The sequence below is a fragment of the Malaclemys terrapin genome, chromosome 1, assembly GCF_027887155.1.
Source record: "Malaclemys terrapin pileata isolate rMalTer1 chromosome 1, rMalTer1.hap1, whole genome shotgun sequence".
Classification (NCBI taxonomy): domain Eukaryota; kingdom Metazoa; phylum Chordata; order Testudines; family Emydidae; genus Malaclemys; species Malaclemys terrapin.
The window spans coordinates 185,312,718-185,331,879 of NC_071505.1; positions in this window are offsets into that span (position 1 = coordinate 185,312,718).

Here is a 19,162-nt window from a genome sequence, read left to right on the forward strand (position 1 = left end):
AATGGAGCTCACAGACCACTGTTTGAGAACCTCTGGTCTAAATAATACTTAGTCCTGCCATGAACACAAGGGACCTGATTGGATGACCTCTTGAGGTCCCTTCCAGTCCTACAATTCTATGATCATCTACCATAAAAGCCATAGTTTAAGTTTTGGTACCAGTCCTGCTCCCATTGATGTCAATAGAAGCAGGACCAGACCTTTGAGTGGTGAATGGCTTGAGCACATTCTACTGTAAGGGTTTGGACAATGGTTGTATTTGTACTTGCCTTTTTTTTTTTTTTTTTTTAAATCAGACATAATATTCAAATCTGATTTTTCTGGATCTACTGGAACTAGACTGCCTATTTTGCTTGCAGCCAGAGAATCAACATATGGAAAAGTGAATATAAAACAGACAATGTCCACTGTAAGATTTTTCCACTACATCTAAAACACTTTTCAAACATGATTACAGGTATGTGTGCTTATTACACAGTTTGTGGCCATATATATATATATTAAGAGAAACTAAAAAACTATATTACCTGAGGAAAGTTATAGCATGGTTTTACCTATTGTAGATGATATTAAAAAAATAACTGTTGGTGTTGAATAAGAAAATTGTTCTACAATGAAGCTGGAAACAATATCTTCAAAGTATTTAAGTATGAATCCTACAACCATATATAAATATTACAGTTAACCCTGTTCTAGAATTAATGGGGATAGGGCCCAGAGGCCAAAATATTTAGTCTGGGACCTTAAAAAAAACAACCACCACCACCCACCAGTCTGTCTTTGTAATGAGTTATATGCCAAGAAATGCACTTTGAAATATTAAAGAATGCACACAAAAATGAGAAAAATCCACAGGTGTTTTTGTTCATAAAAGGCCTGTTGTAGATGAATCTATTGGTGGCTGGGAGAGGGATGAAAGGACTTTTGGGGAATGTGTTACTTCCCCTCTGCAAAAAAAACACAAAACATTAACATCCCTAAGGCAAACAAACAAATAAAAACAACCCACACGCCAACAAAAACACTTTGCAAACCTGTGGCCTTGTCCACCCGTTCATTTATTAGCATGTGTTTTATTTGTGTTAGAAATTAACCATTAAAACAAGCCTCTTTTCTTTTATGTTCTTGATTACCCTGCAGCATCTCATTTGAGTTAAAGGCCAGAAACAGCTGAACAATGGTGATTTCAATTATAGTGATTTACAGACCAAGTGGGTGCAACTCCATCAAATTCAATAGGGTTGCACCTGTTTACTAGGTCTGAATTTGGCCCCTTGGCCAACATTTATGCCTCAATAATCTGATAGTTTATCTTTAACCCATTAAAGAAATAAATTAGATTAATCAACAGATACACTGCTTTCACATTTGCTATCACTGCTATCAGATTGATGAGATTCAGATCTCATACATAACTCTAGAAGAATGTGCAGATTCTCCAGTTTTTTATTTTTAAATTAATCTGCATCTACACCAATAATGTCAAAATACTTTCACAGGCATTTATTTTCTTCTCAGGTTTTGTCTTTTGACTCCTTTCCTGGTTCCCCTTATTCTCATTGCTGCTTGTGCTAAATCACATTTTAGTATTTCCTAAAAAATTTGGATCAAATCCCCAACAGCTAGGGTAAATTTGCCAAACTTTACTGAATTCAATATTGATTTACACCAGTTGAGAATCTAGTGCTGTATTTCTCTAGTAGGGTTTTTTTTTTTTTAAATGTGAGATAGAACAGCAGAATTTGCACTCTTAGGACCTCACAAAATTTCCCCTGTCATGAAATATTTTTTCAATTCAGTACTTGAAAAAGGTGGGGGGGGACTTGGGGGAGGGGGGAGAGAGGTAGGCAGTGTTTTGCGATCAGGTACTGACCTCTCTGGATAAGGGAAAATGTGTTTTTAAATTGTTGTTGAAAACCATTCTTGAAAGAAATGACCTGGGGACTGATTCTGGCCCACAATCTCCCTCATCTTGTGGTGACATCTTTTAGAAAAATGTTTTCTACAGGAATTGAAATGAGAGGGGGTGTTCGACTTTACAGGGTGGGGAGCAGGTGAAAAAAGACTAAATCGGCAACACTGCTTTAACTAGTTGGCCACTCGGGGTGGGGTTGGTGAGGGAGTTCAGGGGGGTGTATCCAAATTCTGAGGATCATATTGCAGAGAACATCCTATATCATTCTGTTGTTGGGCCAGGGACTTTGCCTCATCCCTATGGAATGAGCTGTGGGGTCTGCACCAAAATCTGATAGATCCCCTGGTATCCATGGGAGATTAAATACATCTGCACCGAGGTCCTGTGCCTATGTACCAGTGTGGCCTCTGATGGCTCCCTGGTACCTGGCAGTGTGGCTCCAATGGGAGCTATGCCTGCCCCCGGACCCACCCCCAACCAAGGAGACACCACTGTGTATAACCTAAATAAGATGAGCATTAGGCTCATAGTGATGAAGATGCTTGTTAAACGTTTCCAGAAAGTTTTCCCCAATCACATACAGCATCCCCTGACAGCAAAATCATGTTACCTGAAATGTTTTTCAGTAAATGATCTTGAAAACCATTTCAGAATGGGGGAAATTCTGTAAAGTGGACAAGTCCCCTAGTGCTAGCCTTCAGGGATATTCTGAAGAGACAATCCTCTCCCTGTGTTAATGTTCTGAAACTCACTGTAATCAGGCATCGCTCTCTGTAGCTGAATCAGCAGTTTAGAAATAGTAATTAGCATAGGTAGAGTACAAAAGGCAGCATCCAGGACAATGAATGGAGAGGGAGGAGGAAAGGTTATAAGGACAGTCTCTGAAAGTGGTCAATATTGTAACAGATGATTCGGCAGAACCTGTAAAATTCCCATAATGGATAATTATACAGTAACATGCCCCCGGGGATGCTTCATCCTAAACTTAAGCAGTTAGTGGTTGGCTGGCTTATGCCCCGAAACATGAGGGTTGATGCCCCTTATACATATTTACCTAGTAGATAGTGGAAATACAGATATTACTGTTACAAAAAAGGATTAGAAAGTATCCTACAAAGTTCTTTTCTTCAATATCTATTGGCAGGGAGTCTATTGATACTTTATACTTTTTGCAATAAAGTATTTCCTTTTATGAGTTTTACATTTGGTGTCTCCCCATTCCCTGATCATGAAAGAGTAAATAGGAGCATCTGATTTGGAGTAGGATCCAAACACACACTAAGGGAGTCTTCCAATTGACTTCCATGTTAGCTTGATCAGGTGTAGAAGTTTTTATACATTCATTATACCAACTTTTACTCATCTCCTTTCTACTCTAGTCTCTCACGCTTCTAATCCGTTTCACTGCCATTATTTGGGTATTGTCTATTTCTGCTATATCTTTTTTGACATAGGGTGAATACTGAACGTAATATATAAGATGGATATGGCATTATAATATTTTCGGTATTGTTCTGTATCCTTTTCTTAAAGCAACAATGTTTTGTCATGGCTACTCAACTCCAATTATAAGGATATTAGGCTCCAAAGGGCTAATTTTATACAGTTATCAAAATATTAATTGTTATGATACAGGAAATAGGTGTTTAGTTTCTTCCATCAAAAAAGTCCTCTGTGTCTACACTGGAAGCTCTCAATTTTTACTACTTTATTCCACAAACCTTCTTGCTGCCTCCTTCAAGGTCTCTCAGGCTGAGAAAGACTGGAAGGGGAATGAGGTTTGTCAGTGCAATTCCATAAATCACCCTAGAAGAGTGCAGCTGAATGATGCTCAGCACTCCTTTTTAATGTTAGCTACTGAAGTCAGTGGCTATAACTCCATCACAAGACAGGAGTAATTTACCTTTCATACCCCTGACATTGTCATGTAACTGGACCCAGGAAACACAGACCACAGTCTATTACCAGATCTCCTGAGAATAACACCTTTGTTACATCCCTAGTTGCTGCTGAATGTTAACAGTTTATAAAGCTCACAAGACAGTGTTATGTAACAAATATAATGTTCTTATGAGTCCCAGATGTGCCTTGTGCCCTTTTGTTGAACCTAACTGGTTGAGCGGGTGCATTTCTGTAATTTATGGAAAACCTAGAGAAATCCTCAGACAGCTTAATGTGCACAAAAGCTCAAAGCAGCAAAGGAGGAGGGGTGTTTTTCTTATTGTCTGCTCATCAGACATATTTTGCTGTTCATACCAAGCATTTACCTATAGGTAGACTAGACAATAGAATTCCTCTGGCATTATTTCTAATAAGAGTGAAGTGTTCCTCAAAAAGACTATATCCTTTCTGTTAAAGCACCAAATGTTGATTAATAAATCTATGCCAAAACAATGCATCTGGCAAAAGGATGAATTCCATTCAGCCTTGATAATCACTATTTAAAAATACAGGCATTCATGTTTTTTATTGCTTTCCTTAATGAAACATTTATTTAATAAACCCAAACTAATTAGAAGTGCTTAGTGAAGCTTAGCAAACAGTAACAACATCTGGGGCTAATTTACTAGCCACAGGGATCTTGGACATAGACCTTAACATTGCTATAATTTCCCTTACAACATCCCCCCCCCCAAAAAAAACCCTTCATAATTCAAAATTAAGGTTGATAATTTGGGCATGAAATAGTTAAGGTTCCTCATCGATTTAACTCTTTCCCTTAACATGTACACTGTGACTAGGGATGGCTAAATTGGCTGGACTACAATAAGGAACATCACATATTGATCCAGACTTTTTAACTAACAGACAGACAAACAAACAAACAAAACCAAACACTCTAGCTCTGAAGCCGTGGGCCCAATATCAAGTAGGCATAAGACTTAAAGCCACTTTTGCTCTCTCTATGCTGAACCAGGAGAAAGAGATCTAGTCCCAAGGGTTTGGCCCTGCATTTCTAGAATCTTTGTAGAGAAAGTGTAATACTCGGTTTTATTGTGATACGGTAGGAAGTGTGTTTCATGGAAGACCAGTTATCTCCTTTTCAAACAAAGTTAATTGTTTACAAATATACAATATGTTATAATCTTTATAGGAAGTGTCAACCTCCATTATGTTTAAAGAAACAAAAGAAAAACTTGGAGACATGCCAGAAGGTGAATGTTAAGGAGCTGTTCACAAGCAGAAGATGAATACCCACTTGAGGACAGCCAACTGTTATTTCAACATTCTGCTCAATCTAAAATGTTCTTTTTAGTTTCAGATGCATCATTCTGAGCAGTGCATCCACAATGCAATGTTGAGTCAGAGAGTTAAAAACATAATTTGGGGACAGACAAAAGTTTCAGTTGGCCAAAAAATGTCAGGAAGGGAAATGATGCATGAAGATATACAGGGCAGCTGTCTGGTATGGCACTATGGTTTTCTCCCACAAAGTATTGTTTATATTTTCCAGTGCATTAAGTCCTATTTTAACAGTTTTGGTTACTTAGCTCTCAATGATACTGGTATAATGAAGGAGTCTGTATTTTGGCACCATGTTACAGTGATTCTACTGGAATTTATTTTCTTTATGAATTGTACAGTGAAGACAGCCAAAAGTCACTTTTCCTGCTTAATCCAGCAAGGAAAGTGGACAACCTGAAGAATGCTGCAGCAGTGTCTGACCATAATTGAAACTAATTAGTGTTTGGCAATTACAGCATTCAATGATTTATCAAAAACAAAAACAAACAAACAAACAAAATGCCGCGATCGCGATCTGCGGCAGCAATTCGGCGGGAGGTCCTTCGCTCCCAGGCGGAGTGAGGGACCATCCACCGAATTGCCGCCGAATACCTGGATGTGCCGCCCCTCTCTAGAGCGGCCGCCCCAAGCACCTGCTTGACAAGCTGGTGCCTGGAGCTGGCCCTGTTTACATTTGCTCGGCCGCTCACAGCTCCCAGTGGCCGCGGTTCACCCTTCCCAGCCAATGGAGCGGATATCTTGAAAATCTAGCTCCAGTGAAAATCTTTGCCCTACTTCGGTGTCCAGCTTATTTGTACACCACAAATGGTAAGTACTAGAAATTTTTCCTTTTTCTGTCTTCACTGTCAATGTTGTCATATAATTGATCTAAACTTGTGAGAGCTGGCCAAATGTTGCTTGCAATTACATGAATATAAATCCATAGTAATTCCAGTTAAATCAATAGTTACTCTGATTTAGGTAGCAGAAACTGAGTAGAATTTGGCCTGCTGTCTGTAAAAGTCACAACACAGAGTGAACATATCTTTATTGGTTTCCTTTGTTGTATCTAGTGTTCCTGTCTGGTCAAACTATTAACCTTCTGTACCACACTAATAATCTCCTTCTTGTCATACATTCCTGTGATAAAACTCTTTGCAGTTATGCTCAATTTCTTATGATGATCAAAGGTAATTTAATCAGTTGATTAAAAGGTAGACTTCTTCAGGGGAGTCAGATGGAAGACTGAAGCCAAAAAAGGTCATTTTATCAGCTTTTTCCTCTGAAGATTGTCTCCAAAAGTCCCTTATTTGTAGCTGTATTATATATAATACACACACACACACACACCCCATTAAAAGTGTAATGTTCCACTGACTGAAAGAACCAGCTAGTTTACTAGTAGAAAGAACCATATTATCTATCACCTATCCAGATTTTAAAAATACCATTACTTAATATTCAGTAGAACAGTCACCATTAAAGAATCAGGATTTGTCTACGATTACTACCAAATTATTGAGATTTCACAGTCTTCTCTATGCTCAACATAACATAAGAAAGGCCGTACTGGGTCAGACCAAAGGTCCATCGAGCCCAGTATCCTGTCTACCGACAGTGGCCAATGCCAGGTGCCCCAGAAGTCTACCAGTGATCAAGTGATCTCTCTCCTGCCATCCATCTCCACCCTCTGACAGACAGAGGCTAGGGACACCATTCCTTACCCGTCCTGGCTAATAGCCATTAATGGACTTAACCACCATGAATTTATCCAGTTCTCTTTTAAACTCTGTTATAGTCCTAGCCTTCACACCCTCCTCAGGTAAGGAGTTCCACAAGTTGACTGTGCGCTGCGTGAAGAAGAACTTCCTTTTATTTGTTTTAAACCTGCTGCCTATTAATTTCATTTGATGACCCCTAGTTCTTGTATTATGGGAATAAGTAAATAACTTTTCCTTATCCACTTTCTCCACATCACTCATGATTTTATATACCTCTATCATATCCCCCCTTAATCTCCTCTTTTCCAAGCTGAAGAGTCCTAGCCTCTTTAATCTCTCCTCATATGGGACCCGTTCCAAACCCTTAATCATGTTAGTTGTCCTTTTCTGAACCTTTTCTAGTGCCAGTATATTTTTTTTGAGATGAGGAGACCACATCTGTATGCAGTATTCGAGATGAGGGTGTACCATAGATTTATATAAGGGCAATAATTTTCAGAGAACTATCCACGATGACTCCAAGATCTTTTTCCTGACTTGTTGTAGTTAAATTAGTCCCCATCATATTGCATGTATAGTTGGGGTTATTTTTTCCAATGTGCATTACTTTACATTTATCCACATTAAATTTAATTTGCCATTTTGTTGCCCAATCACTTAGTTTTGTGAGATCTTTTTGAAGTTCTTCACAGTCTGCTTTGATCTTAACTATCTTGAGCAGTTTAGTATCATCTGCAAACTTTGCCACCTCACTGTTTACCCCTTTCTCCAGATCATTTATGAATAAGTTGAATAGGATTGGTCTGAGGACTGACCCTTGGGGAACACCACTAGTTACCCCTCTCCATTCTGAGAATTTACCATTAATTCCTACCCTTTGTTCCCTATCTTTTAACCAGTTCTCAATCCATGAAAGGACCTTTCCTTTTATCCCATGGCAGCTTAATTTACATAAGAGCCTTTGGTGAGGGACCTTGTCAAAGGCTTTCTGGAAATCTAAGTACACTATGTCCACTGGATCCCCCTTGTCCACATGTTTGTTGACCCCCTTCAAAGAATTCTAATAGATTAGTAAGACACTATTTCCCTTTACAGAAACCATGTTGACTGTTGCTCAACAGTTTGTTTTTCTATGTGTCAGACAATTATATTCTTAACTATTGTTTCGACTAATTTGCCTGGTACAGACGTTAGACTTACCGGTCTGTAATTGCCGGGATCACCTCTAGAGCCCTTTTTAAATATTAGCATTACATTAGCTAACTTCCAGTCATTGAGTACAGAAGCTGATTTAAAGGACAGGTTACAAACCTTAGTTAACAGTTCCGCAACTTCACATTTGAGTTCTTTCAGAACTCTTGGGTGAATGCCATCTGGTCCCAGTGACTTGTTAATATTAAGTTTATCAATTAATTCCAAAATCTCCTCTCGTGACACTTCAATCCATGATAGTTCCTCAGATTTGTCACCTACAAAAGCCAGCTCAGGTTTGGGAATCTCCCTAACATCCTCAGCCATGAAGACTGAAGCAAAGAATCCATTTAGTTTCTCCACAATGACTTTATCGTCTTTAAGCGCTCCTTTTGTATCTCGATCATCCAGGGGCCCCAATGGTTGTTTAGCAGGCTTCCTGCTTCTGATGTACTTAAAAAACATTTTATTACCTTTGGAGTTTTGGGCTAGCCGTTCTTCAAACTCCTCTTTGGCTTTTCTTATTACATTCTTGCACTTAATTTGGCAGCGTTTATGCTCCTTTCTATTTGTCTCACTAGGATTTGACTTCCACTTTTTAAAGGAAGTCTTTTTATCTCTCACTGCTTTTTTTACATGGTTGTTAAGCCACGGTGGCTCTTTTTTAGTTCTTTTACTGTGTTTCTTAATTTGGAGTATACATTGAAGTTGGGCCTCTATTATGGTGACTTTAAAACGCGCCCACGCTGCTTGCAGGGATTTCACTTTCGTCACTGAACTTTTTAACTTCTGTTTAACTAACCCCCTCATTTTTGCATAGTTCCCCCTTTTGAAATTAAATGCCACAGTGTTGGGCTGTTGAGATGTTCTTCCCACCACAGGGATGTTGAATGCTATTGCATTATGGTCACTATTTCCAAGCGGTCCTGCTATAGTTACCTCTTGGACCAGCTCCTGCGCTCCACTCAGGACTAAATCTAGAGTTGCCTCTCCCCTTGTGGGTTCCTGTACCAGCTGCTCCATGAAGCAGTCATTTAAAATATTGAGAAATTTTATCTCTGCATTTCGTGAAATGTTCCCAGTCAATATGGTGATAATTGAAATCCCCCACTATTATTGAGTTATTAATTTTGATAGCCTCTCTAATTTCCCTTACCATTTCATCATCACTATCACCATCCTGGTCAGGTGGTTGATAATAGATCCCTAATGTTATATTCTTATTAGAGCATGAAATTTCTATCCATAGAGATTCTATGGAACATGCGGATTTGCTTAAGATTTTTACTTCATTTTGATTGTACATTTTCTTTCACATATAGTGCCACTCCTCCCCTCCCCCCTCCCCGCACGACCTGTTCTGTCCTTCGGATAAATTTTGTACCCTGGAATGATTGTGTCCCATTGATTGCTCTCAGTCCACCAGGTTTCTGTGATGCCTATTATATCAATATCCTCCTTTGTCACAAGGCACTCTAGTTCACCCATCTTATTATTTAGACTTCTAGCATTTGTGTACAAGCACTTTAAAAACTTGTCACTGTTTATTTGTCTGCCCTTTTCTGATGTGTCAGATTCTTTCTTATGTGAATGTTTATCATCTGATCTGGCCCCTACTTTATCCTCTTCCATCCTCTGCTCCTGACTATAACCTGGAGATTCTCTATCATTAGAGTCTCCCCTAAGAGAAGTCTCTGTCCGATTCACATGCTCCTCTGCAGCAGTCGGCTTTCCCCCATCTCCTAGTTTAAAAACTGCTCTACAACCTTTTTAATGTTTAGTTCCAGCAGTCTGGTTTCACTTTGGTTTAGGTGGAGCCCATCCTTCCTGTATAGGCTCCCCCCATTCCAGAAGTTTCCCCAGTCCCTAATGAATGTAAACCCCTCCTCTCTACGCCATCGTCTCATCCACGCATTGAGAGTCTGAAGTTCTGCCTGCCACCCTGGCCCTGCGTGTGGAACTGGGAGCATTTCTGAGAATGCCACCATAGAGGTCCTGGATTTCAGTCTCTTCCCTAGCAGCCTAAATTTGGCCTCCAGGACATCTCTCCTACCCTTCCCTATGTCATTGGTACCTACATGTACCACGACCACCGGCTCCTCCCCAGCACTACACATAAGTCTGTCTAGATGCCTCGAGAGATCCGCAACCTTCGCACCAGGCAGGCAAGTCACCATACGGTTCTCCCGGTCATCACAAACCCAGCTATCTACGTTTCTAATGATCAAATCTCCCAATACTAATACCTGCCTTTTCCTAGCAACTGGAGTTCCCTCCCCCGGAGTGGTAACCTCAGTGTGAGAGGCAACCCCAGCATCGTCTGGAAGGAGGGTCCCAACTATGGGAAGGTTTCCCTCTGCTCCCGTTGACTGCTCTGCTTCCCTGGGCCTTTCATCCTCCTCAACAGCGCAGGGGCTGTCTGACCAGAGGTGGGACAATTCTACAGTGTCCCGGAAAGCCTCATCAATATACCTCTCTGCCTCCCTTAGCTCCTCCAGTTCCGCCACCCTTGCCTCCAAAGTCCGTACGTTGTCTCTGAGGGCCAGGAGTTCCTTGCACCGAATGCACACATACGCCACCCGCCCACAGGGCAGCTAATCATACATGCTACACTCAGTGCAATAAACTGGATAGCCCCCACTCTGCAGCTGGGCTTCTGACTGCATTGTCTCCTAGTTAATGAAGGGGTTGTTTTCAGAACAGAAAATACCCAAGGTACTTTTAAGAGAGAGTTGAATTTTCAATCATGTTCACGGTGTGATACTGATGTTAATACATGCTTGACAAATTGCTAATTACTAGAACATTTATCTTCAAAATACACCATGAACAGGTTGGTACAGCAAAGTGTCATGTGTGAGTCCACAACCACGCTCCTTTTTAAAAAGGAAATATTTTATCTTCATAGCGACAATAATTCTTGTTAAACACTATCTCTACCTACAATACTAAATACTGTGAAGGGTGACCTCTTCTTCTATATACCCCTGATCAATGCAAATATTCTTGCTAGATTGCCAATCCCCACTTTTGCTTTCAGAGCAAAAATGATTAATAAATACATGAAGAACATTTGAATAGTTCTACTTAAGGGTAGAAGGCAGGGCCATATTCTCAGCTGGTGTAAATCGGTGTAGCTCCACTGAAGTCAATAGAGCTATACCAATTTGCACCTGCTGAGGATCTGGCTCACGACGATAATATTTGTATATTGCTTACGAAGGATACAAACTACAGCGGAGCTTAAATATAAATCCACACATTGAGAAAGTGATTGTGTCATGGTATCAAACCCTCATCACTTTTTGGAAGCCATGGTGACAAGTGACAAAAATAATTGGGACAGAGGACTCAGAGTCAGCAGAAATGAGGGCTATTCTTAGCTCTGCCAAGGATTTCCTTTGTGAGCTACCTAACCTCTGTACACTGGCCTGGTGTCCTGGCCTGTAAATTAAAGTGTGCAAATGGTATCAAACTCTCCAAGGTGCTTACAGAATGTTTTGAGAGCCATAGAAGAAAACTGCTATACGAGAGAAAATATATGTTATAACTCATATTAGAGATATAATAAGTAATAATTTTAAACACACAAACATTTTGAGCTGCCAGGAAGACAGTAATAAAACAGGATTTTTGGCAGTGATGAAATGCATTTTGGCAAATTGGCACTGTAGCAGGAACTATCATGGCTGACTACGGAGAAGAGAGGTCTTGGTCTCATCAGCAAGAACAGTACAGAGTAATGGGAAAGTCTTTCGTAAGTATTTCTTGTTGTTTGTACCATCCTTATAACAACATAAAAAGTAGTCTGTGCATACGGAGTGTGCTGGTGAATGCATGTTTCATGGCAGGCATCCACATTACAAGGATAGAATGTGCTTAAACATACAGAAATAGTGACATTAAGAACTGCTAATCATTGGGGGAAAAAATCCCCATTTGCCAGACTGATGGCCATTTTACAGGTTTTAATGGCGCTAGATTTTGAAAGACTGTTTACTGCTGGAATTCTTCCTTTATAGCCATCCTCCCCTATTGTACAAAAAAAGAAATAAATTACACTGAGACCAGGGATTCCTGCTGGGCCTCCTTATTTATAATTCAAAGAATCCATCCTGTTTTTAGGAATGACTCTGCCTAAATTCTATACTTTCCAAACAGCTTTGCAAAATGGTCGTAAAATTGTCCCCACCTTTTGCCAGGACGATAGATGATAATATGCAAAAATGAAAATGCAATTTTACTTGCCTGTCAAAAATAATTGCTCACCTCCAGTGTGTGGGCAGATAAAATTTTGCAAGGCTTCTCACAGAGCTATTGCTAGCTAGAGATCTCTAACTCACACCAATCTAGTTGCCATTTGCACACGGATAGCTGTAGAATTGTAAAAAGCAATGCAAAGGCTTAAAGTCAGGAGGATGAGTAAGAATCGGGAAAGCTTGAACTCCTGGAATGTAATGACTAGAGGCAATAGAGGCTTGAACTTCTGGCATATAAAGAGTAAAGACAAGATATGTAGTCTCTGAGGTATCTATCCAGGTAAGAGGTCTCCAGGCAGAGAACCTCTGAATATTCTCTGTGATATTCACCCAGTGCAGACGTAAATCATGTATATGTTTGCAATTTGTATTTACAGGCATTCCCATATATGACAAATCTGGACATTTATCAACTTGCACTAAAATGACACCTTTTTGGAGCAAAATCAAGAAGCTGAAAACAGCCTAATTATTAATGTTTGAAAATCAGCAACTGTCCCATTAGCTTTAATGTCAGTGGAACTACTCACAGGCTTAAAGTTAAGCATGTGTCTCAGAGCTTTGCTGAGTTTGGGCCTTAGTACTGTAACTTTTTCATGTCTTTATTCTTTTTTTTAATTCTTATGTCTGTAGAAATATTATATGCTAATGTTATGTAGAAATATTATATGTTAATATTATATGGCTTGTTGTAATACTGCATGTGTTTTATTTAACAGGACTATAACTTGGCTGAGAAGAAACTATTATAGTCTATTATGGATACTAACACACATATTATTCACGCACACGGAGACTGATGGTTCATGTGGAATCCCATTGATTTCAGTGTGGTTCATATTTTTAATAGTCTATCTGCATGCCATAGGTCCTGGAACTAGGGGTTCTATGGGTGCTGATGCACACCCAGGCTTGAAGTAGTTTCCATCATATACATGGGTTTACAGTTTTGTTCAATGGCTCTCAGCGCCACACTATACATATGTTCCTAAACTATACAAATTGTACCAGCACCCCTGCTGAATGCTCCACATTACAGGATCAGAGCTATGTACGTTATACAGACAAACATGCAAAACTATTTATTTACAGAGAATACATGATAGTGTGGTTCAGTATAAAGAAGAGCTGGCCAAATTTTTCCAAAATTATTGAGCAGCAAAGCCTCTAGTGAGTTTTAAGGTCCTTATAAGTAAGTGCTATTATATGCCCTGATTCAGAGAAGTGCTCAAGCACACACTTAAAATCAATGGGTCATAATTACCTGTCTGAAGTTAGGCATATGTTAAAGTTTTTCTGGACTAGAATTTGATTTAAGCTCATGTTTAAATGTTTTCCTGAAGTGGGGCCAGTATGCTGCAAATACTTATGCACACGTTTCATTTTAACGACAGTGAAATTACTAAGTTTGTGAAGTTAAACAGATGCAAGAGTCTTTTGTAGGATCTGTGCCTTATCCTGCACCACTGCATTGTGTATAATGTAGATGCCAGACATTTTACAGAACACAAAACTATTTTAGGAATGTTTTAGAGATTTAATATTTTTAATAGGTAGTTTTTCTATTTCTTAGCCTAATGTCAGAAACCTTTACTAACTGTACAGGACTCAGAGAGGAATACTATAACTAAGACATTTTCAAAGCCTCTAGAAATTACTTACGATAGATTGTGTACAAAGAATAAGATTTTGAAGTTCAAATATTTTGGGACCATAGAGAACTTAGGCCCTAATTCAGCAAAAGCACTTAAGCTCATGCACTAACTTTAAGCACCTGCTTAAGTACTTTACAGAACAGGGATAGACTTAAGCAGGTGCTTAAATGTTTTGCTGGAAAAGGGCCTAAAAAACAGTGTCTGTCCAAGTTTTCCACTGGGATGCAATCTCTCCTTTCCAATGGTATAGAACTCCCATTTCTAGCTCTGACTAGTGAGATATTGGACCTTAAACGGGTCACTGATGCAGGATGAGAATTGTCCATTCGATACTTCAAACCAGTGTTAGGAGGAAATAGTTCTCTGTTTTAGTGTTTTTCTGTTGTTGTTTTAATGCAAAACAAATACTTATAGATAATGGGGCATGTTTAGCTTCCCAGGGCTTTGGAATATTAGAAGTCCCAGGAGAGATGCATTAGTGGGCAGACAGCAGGTGAAACACTCAAAGATGCATGATAAATGCAATTTTCACACAACTGTGCAATTTATCACATGTGGTGTGGCATGTACTTACACCTCCTCCCACCCATCTCAGAATTGTACCTTCAGTTCAGGTGAGTTGAATAAATGACATACGTTTTCACAGAAAAACTACATTGCTATTCTGGTCTGCTGGATACAGAATATGCTTTAAAAAAGCTTAATTACATGCTTAGCTGGTAAACTAATATCTCCAGTGGGAGTAATTTTGGTTTATTAAGAATGAATAAATATGTATTTACGCAGATGGAGCATTTTCCTTCTCTTGGGTGAAAGATACAGGGATACTTGCTACCCAACTATGAAAGATTTCAAAAGAAAAAAAGCAAAGTAAGATTCTCCCTAAACTATTAATAAATACTAAAAAATCCCACAGACCAGTGAAATGATAAAACAACACTCCAGCCTCCTGCACCTTATTCAATATAGATTTCAGACTATTAACATCCACGGACTAAGCAGGGAGTTCTCCCAGAGTCTTAAAATTTCACCTGTCCTGCAGAGATGCTCCTTTCTGCACGGTGAGTTACAATGAACAACACTGAGAAGCTCCATGCCTGCAGATGAAATGGAATTTTAAGGTTCTGAAGCCTGTACATTCATCAAGAAATGTCTTAGTTGAATAAGGTCTGGATTTCTCATCTACTTGTATAAATTACATAAAAAACCCATTAGAAGAACATTAAGGTTGCAACGTCAAATATTCAAAGGTGATTACAGTGTCTCAAATGCCATATCTCACAAAATGGGTCTACAGTTTGCCAATCATTATCTTATTTCTTGTATCAGGCAGGGCATCAACCTCGCAGAAGTCTGAGTAGTAGTCCACTCTAATCAAGTACTGCTTTTCTTTGAATATAAATAAGTCCATGCCCACCTTTGTCCATGGTTGAGTGTGCAGCTCATGTGCTAACAGAGTCTTTTTTTGCTGATGGTTATCACAGGACTGTCAGCTGTCACACCTTTCTATCAAGGAGAGGAATTAGTTTTCATTCCTGGCCATTAAACACATTCTTGAGCCCATGTAAGACAGTGGTCAATGCCTAAGTGTGAGGCATGTATTTTTTGCATGACATCCGTATGTAATGAGGCAGGGACAATAGTTCACTGTCCTCAAAATATGATTCCTTCCTGTACAATCAGCTCATCTTCAATTTGCAAATATCGTTCTGCCCCATCATACTTGGCTTTTGTCTTCTGGACCCCTACCAATATCACTCTCTCGACTGCCTGTAGTTGGATGTCTTTCTGTAGCCTCTTTGATTTCCATTACACTGCCAGATAGGACATTAAATCCAGTAATATATTGCATTGATCACCTTCCCCCAAATCGCTGATGCTGGGTATATATATGCCCTGCTCAGAGTGTCAGCAAACACCAGTAGTCATCCTGAACAAAGTCTGATCTCTACCTAGTACTCGGGAGATGCATCAACATGTGCTGCAAATCTCTTTGGCGCACTAAGATGGGGCTTTGCCATGATTGTCTCGGAGGCTTTGTGGTCTGATTGCACTATTACTGGGAGGTCATAGGTATATTGATGAATCACTCTGTGCCCCAAAGCAACACCCTGGCACCCCCATATTCACCACTGTCATATAATTATGATATGTTTTGTACAAAGTTTGCCTTGTGAGGCATCATTCTAAAAGTCTTGATCTGTTGAACATTAATATCCTGTTGGATTGTATGTGCTATCATTGTCTGTGAAGTTATGAAGTTTTGCTATGTGTGTGTTACTGAAATATGTTGTGAAGTTGGAAACACCAAAAACTAGCCTTTCAGGTACAACAATGAAGAAGCTAGACAGTGCTAATGGCCCCATTAAATAGAATCCACATGCCTAGGGACTATCTCAGGAATAGTTTATAATGGAGGTTTCCCAAAGGGGGCACAGTAGGCAATGCAAGTTGCTTGACTGAGGGGACGGACCCCCACATCATGAGCAAAGATCTTTCCAGCATGCTGGAAGAAACTATAAAAAAGGGTAAGTGACATCATCACTTGGCCTCACTTCCCCTAGGACACAGCACTTGAAAACACCTGAGGAACAAAGACTGAACTGGGGGAGGGGGTCCCAGGCGGGAAAGAAGGTAGCCCAGCCTCTGTATAGAAGAGTGGTGGACTGCTTGTAGTATCTAATAGGGTGAGACACCACTTGATTCAAATCCTGTCCCCTTTAGAGAATGTAGATTGCATTTTTGTTTTATTTCTTATGATAATCTACTTCAATCTGTACGCTATTACTTATAATCACTTAAAATCTATCTTTCTGTAGTTAATAAATCTGTTTTATATTTTTTACCTAAAACAATGTGTTTTGCTAGAAGTTCCTGATGAATATGCTCATGAACAAAAACTGATGCATTGTCTTCTCCAATTGAGGGAGGGATGGATTGGGGAATAAACTTATATTGGTCAGGCTTCTGACCAGGGCAAGATGGTATAGCCCTGGGGACCTACGCTGTAGAGGAAGCTGGCTGAAGCCTCTCTATTGTTAGTTCATGAGTGGCTAAGGAGAAGCATTCATGTAACTGCAGCTGGGTGGTATCCCTGCCTGTGTAGATGTTTGCATGAGTGCATGACAGGGAGTGGTCTGCAGCTTGTCACAGCCTCAGTGTGAGATGGGGCCCAGATTGGTATGCCAGAGGGCTCAGTGGTACCCCAGTTCCAGGTTGCACCCCAGGAAAGTCTGTCACACCCTCCACTCCAAATACCACATCCAGAAGCTCTTCTTCTATTTGGGGGAGGGCACCCCTATTTAGTCTCTGACAGGCCTCTGCTGGCATAAGCAACTGGTTGCTCCTGTAAAAGAGCTTCACCTAATTCATTCTCCAATGCATCATACTGGAGTGACAGTGGCCTTCCGGGATGGCAGCACTTCAGGCCAGGGACATCCATTATGATTTGTTGCAGTATGTCAAATGCTCGCTGTTGGGGTCCTGCCCAGTCCCACTCAACATCCTTCCTTGTGAGCGGATGTATGGGTTCTGGCTACTGCAGCCAGGTGTGGACAGAACTTGGACAGAAAATTGATCAATCCAATGAAGTGTTCTACTCCTTTTACATGCACTGGCATGTCTCTGACTCCTTCATCTTGCTAGAATCTACTTTCAGCCCCTCTGCTGTGAGTAGCTGTGCAATGCACATCACTTCACACTGTTTGAGTCACATTTTTCTGGGGTGTTTTATGTTCTGGTCCTTGCATTGCTATAGAACAGCTTGTAATTTTCTGTCATTGTCTTGTTGAGTTTCTGTATCATTGCTCCCTTCACCTACCATGAGGATAACATCTGCAATTATTTTCAGGCAGTTCTTCCAGCAGTTGGTGAGTTTTCTCTGGAACACCTCTGGTGCTGGACTTATCACCATTGGCATGCGCAGTCATCAGTAGTGACCAAAATGTATTGGTAAGGTGTCAGCTTGCTGGACTCTTTCTCTAGGCTTATGTGTCAAAACCTGTTCCTCATATTTCAGACCAGGGGTCGGCAACGTTTGGCACGTGGCTGGCCAGGGTAAGCACCCTGGCGGGCCAGGCTGACGCGGCAGGTTCGGCCGATCGCGGCCCCCACTGGCCGTGGTTCGCCGTCCCGGGCCAATGGGGGCGGCGGGAAGCGGCGCAGGCGAGCGATGTGCTGTCCGGGGCTTCTCGCCACCCCCATTGGCCCGGGACAGCGAACCGCGGCCAGTGGGGGCTGCGATCGGCCGAACCTGCCGCGTCAGCAGGTAAATAAACTGGCCCAGCCTGCCAGGGTGCTTACCCTGGCGAGCCGCGTGCCGAACCCCTGTTTCAGACCATAAAGATTCTGGTTTTAAAAAATTCTGACAAATTATCATCAATTGTGGGCAATGGATAGTGGCATTTTTTTCAATGCCTGGTTTAATGGCTCTGGTTTATGCAGATGCATAATATGCCTGATGGCTTCTTTATCACCACCATGCTGCATACCCGGGCTGTACTGGCCTCCACAGGTGCTACGATACATCTGCTCTTCAGACTTTTGAGCTCCTTGCATACTCGATTATGTAGTACTGCTGGAATTTTCCTAGAATTTTTCCTAGAATCTTAGAAGTCTGGAGTAGAAGTGAACTCCAGTCCCCGGCACTCAAGACAGGACTAAATAATAACTAGACTATTCTTGACAGGTGTTTATCACAAAGAAGAACAGGTTAGACAAGCACACAGGTTCCACTGTCTACTTCCAGTCACAGCTTTCCTTTGAGACACCTGTCACCTTTGAAAACATTCCCATGTGCTTTTAAAACTTTCTCCATTGTCCATGGGACTGTCCTTTTTGCTTCTTGCACTGCAGCTATGCGATTCTGATGTTGCATCCTCATCAGACCCCTGGCTTGTGTGGCTGTATTCCCCAGTAGGGGTCTGTGTGGTGCTTATCGTCCACCACATGCTGGTACTGTCTGCTATTTTTCAGGTTAATCACATTTTCCTATGGGCTGCATAACGCTCTAACTGTACATTATTAGAGTTTACCTGATCTTTGTAATGAGTGTGTAAGAGTCCAGAAACCTCAGAGGGTGTTTCTCTATTAACATTGTTGTACACCTGGAGGTTGGTATTGTCACTGATTTGTTTTATAGTCCCAAAGCCTGAACCCAGAATGCTCTTGGACTCAAGGAGAGATTTATGAAGTCAT